Source organism: Polyodon spathula, chromosome 56, assembly GCF_017654505.1.
Source record: "Polyodon spathula isolate WHYD16114869_AA chromosome 56, ASM1765450v1, whole genome shotgun sequence".
NCBI classification, from domain to species: domain Eukaryota; kingdom Metazoa; phylum Chordata; class Actinopteri; order Acipenseriformes; family Polyodontidae; genus Polyodon; species Polyodon spathula.
The window spans coordinates 940,763-958,213 of record NC_054589.1 but is presented as its reverse complement, the minus strand read 5'-3'; positions in this window follow the sequence as shown (position 1 = coordinate 958,213).

Sequence of the window (17,451 nt, the reverse complement as noted above, 5' to 3'; positions counted from 1 at the left end):
GTCTGATATTAGGTCAAGTATAATACTTCCCTCCTTGTCTGGTTTCGCAACAAAACACAGAACTGTGATATTGTGTTCATGCAAAGCTACATGACTAAAAGGTCAGATAACCATTAAGACCTTTAAAACCTTACATCAGGCATCTAGACTACTTTAAAATGTAAGATTTACTGAACCTAATGATCAGCTTTTATTAATTTAAGTAGATCATGCATCCAACTGTCAAATAATTACTAACCCATTTGGGTTTTGGCCTATGTATCTCACTCCTAAAATTGAACAGCCTACTGTTTGCTTCTTAGAAATATATTTCTACAAAGAAAAAATTGTCCCCTGAGCATGACTGGTTGCATATGATCTCTTTCCTCTCATCATTTATTAAAAAATCAAGCTGCCAAACAAAAAGCAGATGCCCGGTCGTCAAATCAATAAAACTGATACATCAGACCTTGCCATTCAAATTCCAAAAAGGTTCTAATAAGTCATACACTTTTTTTTACATTAACTCATGTCACAAACAGAGCAAATTCCCATAAGAAAAGACACTAGTGGGCAGCTCAGCACATATCATAGCGTTAATATAATAACAGGACAAGTTTCAGTATTTACATCACATATCACAATATTCCTACAATCGGGCCACATGACGTACAGAACAGGATGTCATGAGGTACCAGAAATGTCCAGTGTTATATTTAAAGGAAGTGAATGAATAATTGCAAACATCATTTTAAGGTAAGGGGATGATTTAACACACACACACACAAAAAAAAAAAGAATAACATTTTTTTTTTTTTTTTTTTACTTATTCTTTAAGTGTACTGAAGTATTTTTAGGGTTAGTGGTTTATAAAGAGCAGCCCTGTAGAATGGGTAATTGCTATTATTAAAATATTTCGAAGGGAGTAATCATGTATGGATGAAGCTGTGAAAAGGCACCTCTTTGAAAATGTAACAGCAGGGCACACAATAGAGAGTAATGAACAGTGTGGAGGGCAGTCGGACTGGGAATGTGAAGCTAGAAAGGGTCAAAATGAATGTGAGCTTTAGAATAGAAATTGTAAAACCTGAAAATGCTACAGCATGGCTAGCACAGTGTCAGCCCTTAGTCTGAGATTTCACATGCTCTGCTATGACCTTATTGTCTAATTATTACTGGCTGTGTTTGGAGAATTTCTACACATGCTGTTTATATGGTGAAGTCACACAAACAACTTAGAAAGCATTTGGATTGGCAGAAGGTATTCGAAAGACATCTACAGCTGCTGCTGCTACTATCAATCCAGTAATATATATTTCCGGTAAGAACATTTTAGAAAGCCTCTAGTTATATACATGCAATTCACAAAGAACTGGACACATTCTAAAGTTCTGCGAAAAACTACGAGCACAGCAACATCTAGCAAATTCTCTCTTGGGTTGAAAATATAAGGAATTACAGTAATCCAGGTGCCACAAGGCAACAAGGTCTTAGTACAAGCTTATAATATGTGAATGCACTCTTAACACGACAAATGAACAGACAATAGATTTTTAGCTGTAAACTACATGTCAAGTGGATTGATTCAGTTTCTTCATGTTAAGAAGATGATGTACAGGTCACAATGATGGTACGTGACTAACAAGTCCCATTTCATAACCCTATCAATAGGGTGAAGGATCACCATGGGCAGCCAATAAAACACTGATCTAACCGGACACGTCTGCAAGGTGAATTGCTGTGGAGGGATATCTGACTATTGCTCAGTGATTATTCCTTTAGGATGCTGGGAAATCTATTAAGCTTGGTCTGCCCCATTGAGCCCTCGCCTTTGAGACTGTTCTTTTTGAAACATTACCATCTAGTGCAGTCTTAGACCTTCAAGGCCACAATCTTTCTTTTAGTGATGATGTATTGTGCAGCTCTTGTATAGATATAGAATATAAGTCAGCTTTTAATAACTGCACACCTTAGCCATAGTTAATGTATAAAAAATTACTAGAAGAGTAGGGGTACCATAACTAACATGTATTTTGGTTTTGCCAATGCCTGCATGAGTGTAATTTCCTAAGTCTACTCTTTACTTGTTTACATCTTATTATTTGACGTGAACACCAACAATGATCCTGCAGACAGCACTGCAACTTTAATTATACACCAGGTTGGGTCCAGCGTCCCTCAGGTTGAAATATCCAGAGTGTAGTAAAGAAGCTTTATAGAATATAGTTTGGGGTTATTAGTTGAGCTTGTCTGCATGGACTGGGTACAGGTGCATTGCGGTAAACCCTGGGTTTTGTAATTGTTAAATGACTGTTATTATCCCCCTAATTATGGCTTTAAGAAGTATATGCAACTCTCTAATGAATGCTGCCTCGAAAGTTTGATGCTTGTGGTGTGTTTTCCTTTATGCTAACTGATGACATTTTTACACCACACATAATATGTATAGATCAGAATATTTGCACACAAACACACATATACATTCAATCCAGTAACCTACTACTTGAAATGATACCTGTTTAGAATAATTATGGTAAAGTCATGTGTTTGTAGTAGTTTTCTATAGGATAATTATGATAAAACAACATGATTGTCCAAAGGTTAAACACTATAAATGATTAAGTATGGGGGAGGCTAAATTAGAGACTGTGTTTTACTGTGTACATTTCTTAAAATCTTAAGAGAACACTGTAGTTTTGAAAAATGCGTACTGTAATTTGAAGAGATAACATGCACCCATGTATAATGCACACCTTTTGCATACTACCTTATAAAAAATATCAAAGTATAATATATAAAATATTATAATCCTAGCATAAAGCCCACCTCAAAAATAACACACAACCAGTGTGAAATTCACAGAAATTCACAATTTATAAAAAGGGTGAACTTTTTACTCAATAAATTATGGTATCAAATATTTTGTCCCCATAGTTGGAGACTTTTATAAAACTGGGTTAAAATGAGGAAATAAGCTATTGTTGTGGGATATTTTTCAAGTGGTACTTGGCATATTGTGAAGGCCATCTTTTACAGTCATTGGTAACACATGTCTAGATTGGCTAGGCTTTTAAAATCGTAAAACACTTAAATAAAAACTACTCCTTGCTAATATTTCGCTTCATATTAGCTTGTTACATAAGTTTGTCAAATATAACCTCATTGTAATCATGAGACAGTCTAACAGGACATAACATTACTTGTGTGATATTGTCACTGTGCATAATAACAACAGCACTAAATCATAATTCTCCTAACAGGAATAAATTATCAAAAACAAATCAAATATTTTAATGATACAATTATTTCACAGAACATGGCAAGACTTGTATGTGAGGAAAAACTATTTAAAGTACCCCCTGGAAAACAGCAACGTATGTGGGAACATCCCACTCTGATGTGTAAAAGATTCATAATCCATAAAACAGACTGTAATGCAAAGAACCCAGGCACCTGGAAGTAGTTCTATGCAAAACCCATTAATTATCTATAAATTGAGGTTTAGAGTACATCTTTTAAATTGTTTCCTGTTCAGTTAATTATATAAAGTGGCTCATGTTGTGTTTCCCCTGTCCTTGTTTATTTTGAAATCTGCAATGTCTGTGTGGCCAGGAGGAAATTGTTGTTTTACTATGTCGCTTGAAGCAATCATTGTACTATCTTCCTGACAATCAGTTTTGGAAAATAAAAAAGGTTACATGAGACAGGTGTCGTCTCATATAAATCCCACAATGTACTGTTAATAATTTTGGCAATATAATATAATTTTGGAAAAAGTATGAGTAACAAAATATACATTCCAGTACAATATGGGGACAGATGGCTAAGTGCAGTAGTACCCAGAAATGTAACAGATGTTCAGCATTGGCAATTATTTTATTTTTTTTTTACAGTTTTTAAGAAAGGATAAATATACCTGTAAGAATAAACAAACAAATAAAATAGACCCCAAAATATCTGCATTTATTAATCTGTCCCAATACAATTTTTTATATGAAGATACTGGGGTGATGGAATCCCCTAGTGGCTCACCTGGTAAAAGCACAGTCACATGGTGTACAGGGTGAGTCATACAGCGTAGGTTCCCGTCCTGGCTGTGCGAGTCAACGTCTTCACTAGGGATTCCGAAGGGTCAGTGCTTACAAAGGTACCACAAAATGTTCCTGTCAGGACAACTGAGAAAGTCAGCACCTTCAGTCACTTTTTAAAGTAACAAAAACGCTTATTCACTGCCAATCATAAACTTTAGATGTGTAATGACTGCAGTATATGATACTGACCTTAAGGTTTGGGTTTCAGGGGAGAGGATTGTTCATTGTCTTATTAACAGTAATATGCTAGCCAATCAGAGTGCAGTGTCCTGACAGAAGTGCAGCCAATCAGAGTGCAGTGTCCTGACAGGAGAGTTCCATGTAACCTTTGTAAGGACAGCTCTGAAGGGGGTGTCGCACTGGCTCTGGTGCTCCCATGGTTTAAGGAGGCAAAACTGGCACGGACTGTTTCTCCTCATTGCACTACAACATACCCTGCTGGCCAGGCTCCCAGTGAGCTCAAAGGAGGACACCTGCAGGGCTGGCCTTTGTACTCCAGAGGTCGGTAGCATGCTGACATCTGCGCTCCAGTTCCTGGGTGTAAAAGAGGAAGCTGACTTGGTCATGGGATTGGAGGACGCCTACTGAATCTTGGTCTCCTGAGCTGTGTGGGGAATTGCTCCGGTGAGGGGGAAAAATGATTTCACATTCCAAATTGGGAAAAACTCTGGGGTAAAATAATTGGGCACACTAAATAAAACTGAATAAAAAAAATACTGTGGTGTTAGCGAGTCCCCTTTTTAATAATTTGAAGGACAGCTGTATTTAGATCAGCCACTGTTTAGACAAACCCACTGTCTTATTTAGGGGTTTAATAAGATAACTTTTTCTACACAGTAGTAAAGACCTTAATAGAATGGACTCACCAGTCACTTTCAGGCAACATTCTTCAGCAATTTTACTCATGTGAACAACAAAAAAAAGTCTAATTTAACAATAGTCAACTAAAGTGGCCTTGTATTAAATATGGCCTTTAAATAGCTAGTTGTGATCCTCTCAAGATGATTTCCACAGTCCTATTAACTATGCTGTACATCATTTGTATTGTAGTAGGGTGAAGTTACACATGTGGGTGGATCATCTCTGAATAATAATGAGGCAGACACAGAGCACTGGGTGTTGACATGCCACACAGGCGCACAGATTTCATTCAACATAGCAAGCTTTCACTCAGTGCCCGTCTGTATGGCTATGGCCGTGCAGTAGCCTCGAGCTGAGGTGCAGACCCCTTTTGAGCTCCGCGCAGCCTCCCCAGGCATGTCCCCCAGTCAGTCAAGACCTTCCAATGAACTCCACACCAGGCAACCTGAGCAACACGTCTCCTGATGCGTGTCCCAGCTGCTTCCATAAAGGTACACATGCACTCAAGAACCAGCGACAGGGTTTCCCTGTCACAGTATACTATTACAAACTTCATTAGGTTATTTGATAAATATGTTGTGCAGTTTTACATTCAACTGGTCAGCATTGGTGGAGTATGTATGAAAGATTCCCAGAACAATGGCCAGTCTCTGCTTGAAAGAGTGGCAGGGAGTGTTCATATTAGAACTGAGGTACCCTTGCAGAGATCTGATGGGAAATAGCATGACTGTAGCAAAAATACATGTATTTATGGGATTGCAATTATCATAATAGGAGTAGTGGTTACGTCTAGATAAGAATTTGTTTTATTAAGTTTGCAACAGAAGGAACTAGATTGTACTGTAATCAGGAACCTAATTTTCTTAAATTGTGTTTGATGAAGTGTAACAGATTAATGGTTACAGTTTGTGGAAATGAATAAATGCATTTGCATAATTGGAGTCATTTTTTTCACAGACCATCTGAGAACTGCTTACTAGGATTTTTCCTGGACCACAGACATAAGTATAAATGGGGAATGGAAAAGCGTATTCAGTTAGGATATGATATATGTCCATTTTCTCTTCTAAAACAAATCTCTCTTGAGAAAAAGTACCTGCTGTTTTTTATTTTAAAAAGTATAAATTATAAAGAACTTGGCAACATGGGCAAATACTAACATGCAATATTTTATATAACTTTATATTCCTTTCAGATTCCGATTTATAAAACACACCACTGTAAAATAAATAAAGTTGTATTGACTGGTTTGTTTTAAGTAAAGCCATTTGCATGTGTTTGCTTTTTATTTGAAGATTTATTCAGGATCACAGACCCTATTTCCCAATGGCTCGATAAAGTAATTCAGCAGCTGAATATAAACCATAATTACTTTTAAACACTTTATATCTTATTACAACTGTATAAATTACAGTACCATTCTTAGCACAGTACGTGTGCTTTTATTAGATCATTAACATTAATTAATTGATAGTTTTTGGGGGAAAATACATTTAGTATCTGTCTCATACAATATAATTGAAATAAACCTGTATTGTATTAACTACTGCTGTTTGTACAATGAAAACTAGTTGTTTGGCATCTCTTTTTACTTTGTGTGGTTACTTGTTGTATTGTTATATATTCTGGTGATTATTGATATAGCCAAAAATCACAAGTACACAACTTTTTTTTTAATAACAGCATGTGATTTGACAAGCCAGATTTTATTTTGGAGACAGTTTCTCAGCAACAGATGGGGGAACTGTTAGTGTCTCATTCAAGGGCCAGTTTCTTGTTTGAGACGCTGTTCTTAACTGTCAGTGAAGATGCGCAAGTTGTGATTGAATGTGGAAAATGACAAATACAAAATACAAATTTTCACAGACAAATGGAAACGATTAGTTATGGTGGGATTTTGTTTTCAACTAGCATATTTTGAATTTATTTTTCTTTTTGACTGTGTCAACAACAAAGGAAACTAAACATTTGTTTTCTGTTTTCCTTTTTCTATTTGTAATCCCCTAGGATGTGCACTAAGCTGAAATCCTTAAACATACCACCAACAAGTGTTTTCAGGACTTATCCAAAAAAAGAAAATGTGATTCATTTCACATTGCCTGTCAATCTCATGTCACTGTTTAAGCCAACTTTATTTATTTTTTCTTATTTATAGCAAACCTTTATTTTATCCATTGGTGCTGAAAAGTGCAAAAACATTGAGATACGTGGTCGTATACATGACCATGTGTGGTACAGTTGATGTGATGAATGTTCTTTTATTTTTTTGGTGATGTGTCCTGGCACACAACAGGTGAAACAAGAGCTCGGCCGTCATTTAAAATCAGTTTTCCAGACTTAAACACTGTATTTGTCATTTGCAGTGTGTAATGCCAATATGCAAAATGCTCCATGTCTGAATGTGCATAAGCATTCAATCCATAGAAAAAAAAAACAAGTAAAGAAAGACAAACTTCTCACAGATCTGTACCCCGCAGCACAAAGGAAACAGCATGCTGAACACACTGTGAAAGCAAACAGACCATGTTCAGTCTCAGCCTATCAATAAGCAGCTGTTCCTTGCGTGGTAAAGGATCGCTTCCCTGCCCACAAGTGAGCAACCGCGAACCTCATCAGAAGCTGTTATTACTGTGCTGCTCTCACTCCTGGTTCAAAATGTGTTTGGACTTTCTTGCTCATCAACCAGCCAATTGCAGTTTTGTAAAATGTACAGGCTACTGGGTGAACTGATTGTGTTTGCAACTAAAACAAGAGGTACATTTACAAATTAGAATAACACCTATTACAAAACTGGAACTAAATGATATCTTCTTCTTAATTACCACTAATACTAATTGAATTATTTTATTTTTTCCTACAGAATATGAGCCCATATTTGCACACAGCTTGCTCTCAATAAGGCTTCCAATATACTATCCAAGATGGCCTTACCAGTAATAAGATAATCAGCTCATCTGTATTGCAGATGTTGGATCTTTCATTTTAATTTGAAGCAGATACTGTACACCCACTGTGTTGGCCAGCAACTGACTTTGCTTTATGACCTTACTGGAATTACATTTTCACAGAATCATAATAGCATTTTAATCAAACATGAATCAGTTGTTAAATGTTTGCTGGAAAGTGACAGTGAAAGTGAACGTGAAAGTGCTAACCAAGGTTTAAATATCTATTTCCAACCTCTTGTTAGCATTAGCAGTATTATCACTGTTTTAGAAATGTTCCAGGAAAAATGTAAAGTCCTCAAACATTTCGACTTTGATCACATAGTTCAAAGTGACAGCAGTATTTGGATAGATCCTCACTGTCAGAATGTGCGGTTGCTTGGTTGAGTTCAGGGTCAGGGTTAGGGTTAGGGTTAGGCCAGGAGTAGAGGTTAAGGTGAGGTTTTTCAAGTTTGAATGTGGAAAAGCTTGGTCTGTAGAAGTTCAGACAGGGGTTGGACGTGAACGAGAATTTTAAAAGACCTGCCATAACTGTCAATAAGGTGTAGGGCCACCATGGGCAGCCAGCATGGCACTGATTCGTTTTTATGCAAGGTGTTTAAATTGTTCCAAGGCATTGCTTTTGAGACTGTTACTGGTGAAGCACCAGTGTCTACCACCAGCCGTCTATCCCATAGTGACTGAAACATACTATTTGAAAAAGGGAGATGCAGCTTATATGTATAGAATGCATGTCAGGTTTAGTATGTGTATAACAAATTAATCAGTTTACATAAACATGTACTGTATTGTTCATCCTTTTGCCCAACCTGCAGTACTGTGTATAGATTATTCTATCTGAAAAGTGCTTTTTAAAAAAGATATAACTTGGATTTCAATCAATACTCCTCTATAAAAATGAAGAACCACATTTATTAATTTTTTTTCTAATACAATGATTTTTTTTTTTTATCTGGTAAAAAACTGAATAAATAAATACAATGGGCTGGATTCTCCAAGTTATTTACTCCAAATTATCATTAGCACGGTCACCGAAAGGATAACACAACAATTCCAAATCCAAAAGGAATAATAAACTTTTATCGTGCTGGTGACAATTTGGAGTAAAGCGCTTTGATAATCTAGCTCTTTCTCTTTTTAGATTCTGCAATACGTACTTATTTTTAAAACAAATCAAGCCCCACACATTTACCTAGATCTTCCCAAACAACACATTCGTTTTCCAAGCACATTTTATCCACCCCTCCTGCCAGATACAGCTGCTCTTTTATCCCACCATGTCCTCTATCTCCATCTTTTTTTCACACAGTGGCCCTTTCATGCATTTTAGCAAGTGCGGATCTCTGCCCTAATGAATAAGACACCCAATAGAAACACTTGTAATTAAAGAAAATAAGCAAGCGATCTGAACAGGGTGCCATATTGTTACCTGTCATTCCTTCCCCAGGAACAGGATATTGCCGGGCTCCACCTTCCAAATGCTGCATTAACACAGTTAAACATATCACTTCATGTTGTCGCCTTCCAGCTGAGAAGCAGAGAAGAAGTGAGCCCCTCACACTCATTGTGCTCAACTGTGGGCCTGTGATGCTATTTCTCTTAGAGAACACAAATTAGCAAGTTCCTGCTGCAATGAAAATAAAATAAACAGCCCTAAGTTACAGTGAAACTTGTTCATTTAAACACACGCTGATGGGAGAAGCTAAACAGCAGTGAATGAGAGTATCCTGCTGGAAATTTCCACTAATTCCTCAACTCAGCACAGAATACAAACAGGGCTTTGGGCAGACTGGTTTTGGTGATAAACAGGTTCATAATGCCACCAACAATTCAATGCTAAATGATTAATTTACCCAGTTTTAGGAAACCACTACTGAGTCATTTACGACCTGGTCAACCAGTATTGAACCAGTAAAAGTCTGTTAAAACTAGAATCTTTTTTTAAACTTTGAATCGAGTTTCCTCAGTCACAGCAATCTAGTCAGATTTCCTGCATTGCGAGTGACTAGAGCACTGAACCATTGCAGATGCATGAAGCATCTACTATCCAGATTGTAACTTTAAAAAACCACACTGACCTTCCCCTGGGGCTATACTCCCAAAAACTAAGAGGTGTTACCAGGCGCTTTACCAATACACACAAACATAAGAACATAAGAAAGTTTACAAATGAGAGGAGGCCATTGTTAGTAGCTTGTTGATCCCAGAGTCTCATGAAGCAGCTTCTTGAAGGATCCCAGGGTGTCAGCTTCAACAACATTACTGGGGAGTTGGTTCCAGAATCCCACAATTCTGTGTGTAAAAAAACTGCCTCCTATTTTCTGTTCAGAATGTCCCTTTATCTAATCTCCATTTGCTGGTAAAAAGCTGTTGCTAAAATGTTTTTCTCTGTTTAGATGTTTTGCCATTTTTGAAATGTTCTTTGTCGTGCTTCACACTGGGAATATATTTCATTAAAAACATTTTCAAAATTGCTCAGTTATTCTGATAATTCTGATCACTCCTCATTACACTTCCTGTAAATATTTTGATGTCCTCAAGCATAAATAAAACAGTTCAATCACAAAAAATATGTCTGGAAAATAAATGTTAGGAGATTAATAGCTAGCCTCCTAAACCTCCTCTTTTATTTGCCCTCTCCCTTGTGGTGAGAAGCAACAGTGAGCAGAACACCACAGGACTATGATGGTAACCACATCTTAGCCCCAATGTCTTGAACAGCATCCAGCAATGAGGATTGGCCACAGTGGAGTGCGGCTAGCATCATTGCTGCCTGGTCCTGTGTGGTTCTGTCACATGTAACTTTTACTCAACTGGAGTCAAGCTCAAGGGGTCTCAATGAAAGTTAATTAAATCAATATACAGCATTAACAAGCATGTTCGTAACAAGTGTAAAAAAACATGTTTATATTGTTCTTGACACTTAAGGGACTTTTTAAGTTGCTACACAAGCAATAAAATTAACTAGAACATTTTAATTGACCAACCAATTAATTTTACAGACACAAGAACAGATGAAACCACATTTCATTTCATTTGAAACCTAACTTGCTTTGCTTAGCCGCATTTCCTCAGACAATTACAAAAAAAATAAACGCATACAGTTGGGGAAAAGAAAGCAGAAAACTCTAATTATACAACCAGTGTTCAAGATCCTTTGTACCTCTTCATACATTTCCTGAGTAGAAAAAATGAATGCGTTTGGTTCTTTGAAGATTGTTACTGGTTTTTAAGTCAAAGAACCGCATGTACTGTATCAAGAATGTCACAAACGATCACTAAAGTAGAAACTCCAAAGTTATGAGAATGGACGACTGAAATATCTGTAACTCTGAATATTTTCAATTATGTGTCCTGTATAAATACATCTATAACATGAGGAATACATTTAAGAGAACAAACACATGCCAGGGGAGCTGTGTTTAACTGGTAAACTTCACAGTGTCAGATAGTCATGTCTCTTGCAGCAGCTAGGATCCCTGTATTTGGTTTCTAGTAGTGTGTGTGTTAGTTCGGTCAGTTCCTTAGTGTGAGGTTTGTAACTCTGAGGGTGTATCCCCCGGCATCGCTGTATATACAAAATTATGGTCGCCTCCTCTGTATGTAATATATATCAGAGACGCTGGAAATACTCACAGCTACACAAAGCTGAGGCCCTGCTGCTGCTCCGAAACAAAACCTTCACTACGTCACAGTCTTGAACCGGACAGTAATGTGTCAAGGAAACCTGGAGAATATACAGACATAAACAAAACATAAATAAAAATCAAACACCCGAAATAAGATATACATTCAATTTTGTGATGTTTTAAAAATAAATCGTAGCGTATTGGGTAAGCTGGGCAGCCTTAACTGAGAACTTTGTATTCCACAAAGCAGGCACCCCAAAAAGCACTGCTCGGGTACAGGAGCGCCCCCCACTGAACACCTGGGCAAATTACACCGTTGGAGCGCTCCCAGCTGACCAACCAATCTAAGAGCAGCTTCAATCTAAAACCTCAATCAGAAACACAGAAACATTCTGCTCCAAATGTTATTGTACAAAAATACCTTTTTACATGTGTAATGTGCTAAGTAAATACATGTAATAATTATTGCATGCATATTGGAATTATAATTATAGGTATTTTTTTCTGTGCAAAAGAACTGATATGCAAATAGTACATGAATCTGCATAAAATAAGTTTGACACATTTCTGGAAAACTTTCCTTTTCCAACTTTCCCACTCTGAACTGAAATAAAGAGAGCCTGTGTATCCTGCAACACTTTTAAAAATAATTACAATTTGGACAAGTGTAAGGCAGTTCTTGTCTTATATTTTCTTGTTGGTTAATGCAGGCAGATGTTATTGTACACTCAGTACAGGTAATCATGCTATTAATCCAGTGTTTTTTCCCCAAAGAAGAGTTTAAAACAAAATTCCAGCCCCATGCCTAGATCAGGAAGCTGTCAGGATGGCAGCCAAATTGAGGTCCCTTAAGAGCCATATTTGTTCAGGCATATTGAATGGAGTCTTTATGAAAGCTTCATTAATATTTCTGTACAGTCGCACCTAGATTCATTCTATGAACTTCCTGTTGAAATCCAAACAGATCTGAAACAGAACGACTTTTGAAAATTCACATATTTACTTCCCCCAAACAGCATGCCGATTAGGAAGACGTTTGTACTGCAACCATTCCATGCCACAGAGATACCTATCAAAGAGGTTCATTTAAACATTCAGATACAGATGAAAGAATTAGATTTTTAACCCCTTCCCAGCTGCTGGCATTTTTTTCCTTTTCTTCTTATGTACCAGAAAACCTTATCATGTTGTTTTTTTTTATTTTTACAACAATATTAACTGAAAACAATGTATATTTAAAATAAAGCAATACTAATATTATTTGAAAACAGAAATTGTGTGCATGTTTAAAAAACCACTCACTCTTTAAAGCCATTTGTGATATATATGATACATATAATAAACTTGACAATTGTATTGAGTGTAAGCCATTAGCCTTCTCAAAGTCCATTATTACATGTGTTTAAGTGGATAGAATATTACCATTGTACAGTACAGTACACTTAAAGGGGCTTAATAAATGCATCAACACAGCAAGTGTTACAGTCAAGCTCTTCATCCAAGAGACGTTTTTTACCATGGAAACTAAAGGTCACTGAAATATCACTGAAACGTGTCAGTGAGTGTCAGACCCGGCTGAATTAAAATACATACAAAAACATTGTTCAGTGTGAAAAAGTCAAGTGCCATTGTGCCAGTGTAATGGAAATTCCTTCTCAGCTGCTGAAAGGTCAGCATGACTAAGAAATAAAATATCAGATAGAGTGTGTTGCAGTTCCAATGGATATCATTCAGTACTTAAGGTTAATTCAGTCTCAAATATTTTATTACAAGATCAATATATAGATTTTGTTTTTAACAGACAGAAAGAAAGAAAGATGCGGCAAGAGTGTGTTAAATACAAACTATTACAGAGAAAGGGAAATAGAGTGGGAAAGTTTCAGGATTGCCAAAATTGTTAAAATATTTCTTAGGTGTGAATTTTGTTGAACACTGTAGGTATCTTGCGTGCTTGTTTTGTAGTAAAGTCAACCAAAGTTGAGTTTTCATAATAGCTTAACGAAAACGTACGATCAAAGAAGCGTATCAGTGAATCAAACAGCTGATTTTCACTAGCAGATCATAAAAAAAATCATACACCTCAGGTTATGAATCTGTGGCAGTGTTTATCATAGGAAATCTGTTTTTTTTCCCTTTAAGAAAGTAAACTTCTGTTCCTTGTGCCTACTGTTGCTTGAGCGCACTGTGCTGGAGACTAGTGAATAGACAGTTTGTGCTCCAGATCTTTCTCTAGGAAAGTCCTGTGGGTATATGATCGTCAGCAGCTGGCCACCTTTCACAAATCTCTGGCAGCAGGATAAATCACCCATTTATTCAGCTCGCTCCCAAAGCAGCTGTGTAAAACGGCAGGCACCCTCCACAAAGTTACACACTGCTGATATATCTAACAGACATACAGTGTTTGTCTCATCTCCACCCAAACCTCACCACTGCCTTGGAGAGGGTGCCCCTGTTTTCAAAGGCTATCTTTAGACGTCCAGGAATCACGGTGTGTTTCCGCTTTTGAATAACGTTGCGTTTCTGCATTTTGGTTGTTTTTAACCAGCTTGTGTTTTGATAGCCAAATGGACCACCCTACCTCGCATCAGCAGGAGACAAGTTAAAAATTATTTGTGAGAAAAAAAAAAAAAAGAAAATTTGGCCTGAGCTACGCTGAGCATCTTTTTTTAACATAAACATTATTACTAATCTGGCATTTATTGTGCTGAGAATCTTTAATATTCACTTGTTTACTGACATTTTGACAGTGGAGGCTCCTTTGAGGAGAAAAGAGGGGCAGTGCCTCCTCAAAATTTCAAAGTGAATATATATATATATATATATATATATATATATATATATATATATATATATATATATAACGAACTCACTCGATTAGTTGATTAACCGGTAAATTAATCAGTACACATTTTTAACAAAGGTAACAATTTTATAGCGCTGTCCTGCATAGCAATACTTAAAAAATCAATAGAATAAGAAAAAATTAAAAAGCCCAATGGGAATTTCGTTTTTTTAAAAGCATTTTTCTTCTTATTTTAGTAAATGTTACAAATTTTCACTGAACAACTAGCTGCAGTTGTCGTTTTTATTTAAATGTATTTATTTATTTATTTTTTAATGTACTCGTGCTGTATTCGTGTCGTTCGCTTCGTTCCCGGTGTGCACACTTTATTCGCCTCGAATTCGCTCGCTCGCATCGTTTGCGTTTGTTGCAGCCTTTGCTCTTTAAATCACCAGAAATCTCTTTGTAATGGTTGAGGATTAGGAAATCCTTCTAAGGGAGATTTGAAAACTATGTCTCGTTTAAGTGTGTGAGTAACTGAACTGTCACTTACCGTACCTGGACAGTGTTGTTTAATAATAAACAGGGGGCACTGATGGCTTGGAAAGGTTGCAAATGATTTATTGCGCCAGGCACTTGCATTCGACTCTTATGAGCATGAGGCAAGAGCTGATAACGGCGAATTTGGAAAAGTATTATTAGCTATTTTCTTGACAGATTTTGTAGGGAGCTTTTTGTTTAATTATCTAAAAATGCTGAATAAAACATTGTAAGCAAACACTAACACATGTAGTTGGACCAGAGACTGGAGCTGACTGCGCACACACACGCAGTTATAGCTGATGTAGCACACGTTGAACTACAGTTTAGTATGAACGAGGGGGTTCAGGTATTGCTAGCAGGGATATACCTCTGAGGTTAATCGGATATGCTGGATATCTCACAGTTTAACAGCAGTTTTATATTTAACTACAACTGAAATGTGACAGTTAATACTGGCTTTGCCAAACATGTGCTTTCATTTAATGCTTTGTATTATTTTCAGAAACTGTCATGTCAGCATATTGATGCATGCATGTTTGTGGAATTTTCTTAGAGATGCGATGCATATTGTGCATTGTAAAAGCATTAGTACCCAACCCAGCCCGCAGTCCTGCAACATAAGTCAATTATTTGTAAGTATAAAAAGAAATGTTATTATTATTATTTTTTTTTAGTTTCTTTTAGTCCCCCCTTTCTTATTTTTTTCTTTTTAAGAAAGAACGTCTGCTGTGGAATATATGTATACTGTTACGAACCAATTTTTTGTATATGAATCCATATACTATTATATTATTATTTAAACAATATATGCAGATTGGGGTGACATTTGTGCACCATCAGAGCAATACAAAACAAAACAGCACTAGTCAATTCAACGAGAAAAGTGCTTGAATTAAGCAGTTTTCTGTGGATCCACTAATGGCAATTGTTGAGGACAGGCTTTTAAGTGTCCCCAGAGAAAGCACTGGTAGTTTAAAAGAGAAATTCCTTGGCTATTGGATAGGACCTTGTGGTGAATCACCACTCTTGGGGTCACTGCAAGGGGTCGTTGGCGATGGTCGATCAGCGGAAGGTTCAGCAGAAGGTTTGATGAGGGGCCACAAACACACAGGCTCCAGTAAATCCCTCGCTATCTGTCACATTGTCATGATGCACTTGGTTGCATTTATTAAACAATGAGACCAATGTGTATTGGATGAAGGCTGGGAATACAAATTAATGAGCCATAAATGTGAAATACTAGAAATATCTGTACCCACAACTACAGCTTAAGCATTTGCCATATCAGTGTCTGCAATACAAGTGTTGAATATTGTTATTATAGACTGACGACGATCTTTCAGCCAAACAGAGCACCGGTTTTGTGTTCTTTATGCCACAAAAGATCCCAAACAAACTATACTGAGTGTCTACCATACTTTATTCTGAATATGGTACGTTTGACATCAACTGCAAAGTCAATTCAATACCGTGACAACACAATCAGCCACGTACAATACATCAGACACTTCATGGAATTCCCTTTATCAACCTTTTCCCTCTTTTGAATAACAGGCCTCATATTGCTAAAAAACAATACTTGTCTCAGTGTGTACTCTGGGTTTTTTTCTGGTCACATGGGGTCCCACTTTGATCTTGTTGTGTAATTGTAATCCTGTGATTTGTACATAAACAAGCGTAAAATAACAGATCGGTTTCTGAAACAGCAGACAAAAGGTATGTAAATATCTGGTCTGAAATCTATTTGCTTTCCGTTAAATTGTAGAAATATTTGTACATTACTTTGTTGCAAAATGCTTAAACATTTTGTTTTTCATTAAAAAAGGTTGCAATTGTATCATGACCTTGTAGCATTCATTTGGGTTAAATATACACATTGTTTTTCAATACTGGCAACCCTAAACTGCAAAATGAACCAAAGTCAACAGATTTTCCCATTGGAATATTTCTGTAATGAGTTTGTTTACTGATATTTGTGACTTTCTGTCAATAAATTATTATTAATCCAGGCAGGATTCAAGATAAAGCTGAATTTACGTTGCAAACAATTAGTCTATTGTTCTTGATTTGGCATGAGTGATACCAGGACAATATCAGGGTTTTTGATGTCAGGACTAATCAACATCTGTATAATGTCTTCACACAATTAGGCTATACAACTGCTGTCCTTTCAGAACTGTACACATTTTGTGCGTCTTTCAATTCAACTCAGTTAAATTAGAATTGGTATATAGATGTCCATTATAAACAAGCAGATCAGCTCTCAATATAAGGCAACACTTAATCTTTACAATGTTTACATCTACCGAAGGTTCAATGGTTGCATAACACACAATATTTATTCGGATGGCTTATTTATTGTGTACAAGAAAAGATGCCCAAGAAGAAAGATCTCACAAAGAACAAGCTCGGTAGAGGATTGATAGTGGAAGTTTGACTACAAAGTGCATGCATTCGCAGAAACAAACACAGTGGAGATGAGCTGGGGGAATGCATCCGCAGAAACACGCACAGTGGCGATGAGCTGTGGGCATGCATCCGCAGAAACAAGCAGTGGAGATGAGATGGGGGCATGCATCCACAGAAACAAGCACATGGGAGATGAGCTGTGGGCATGCATC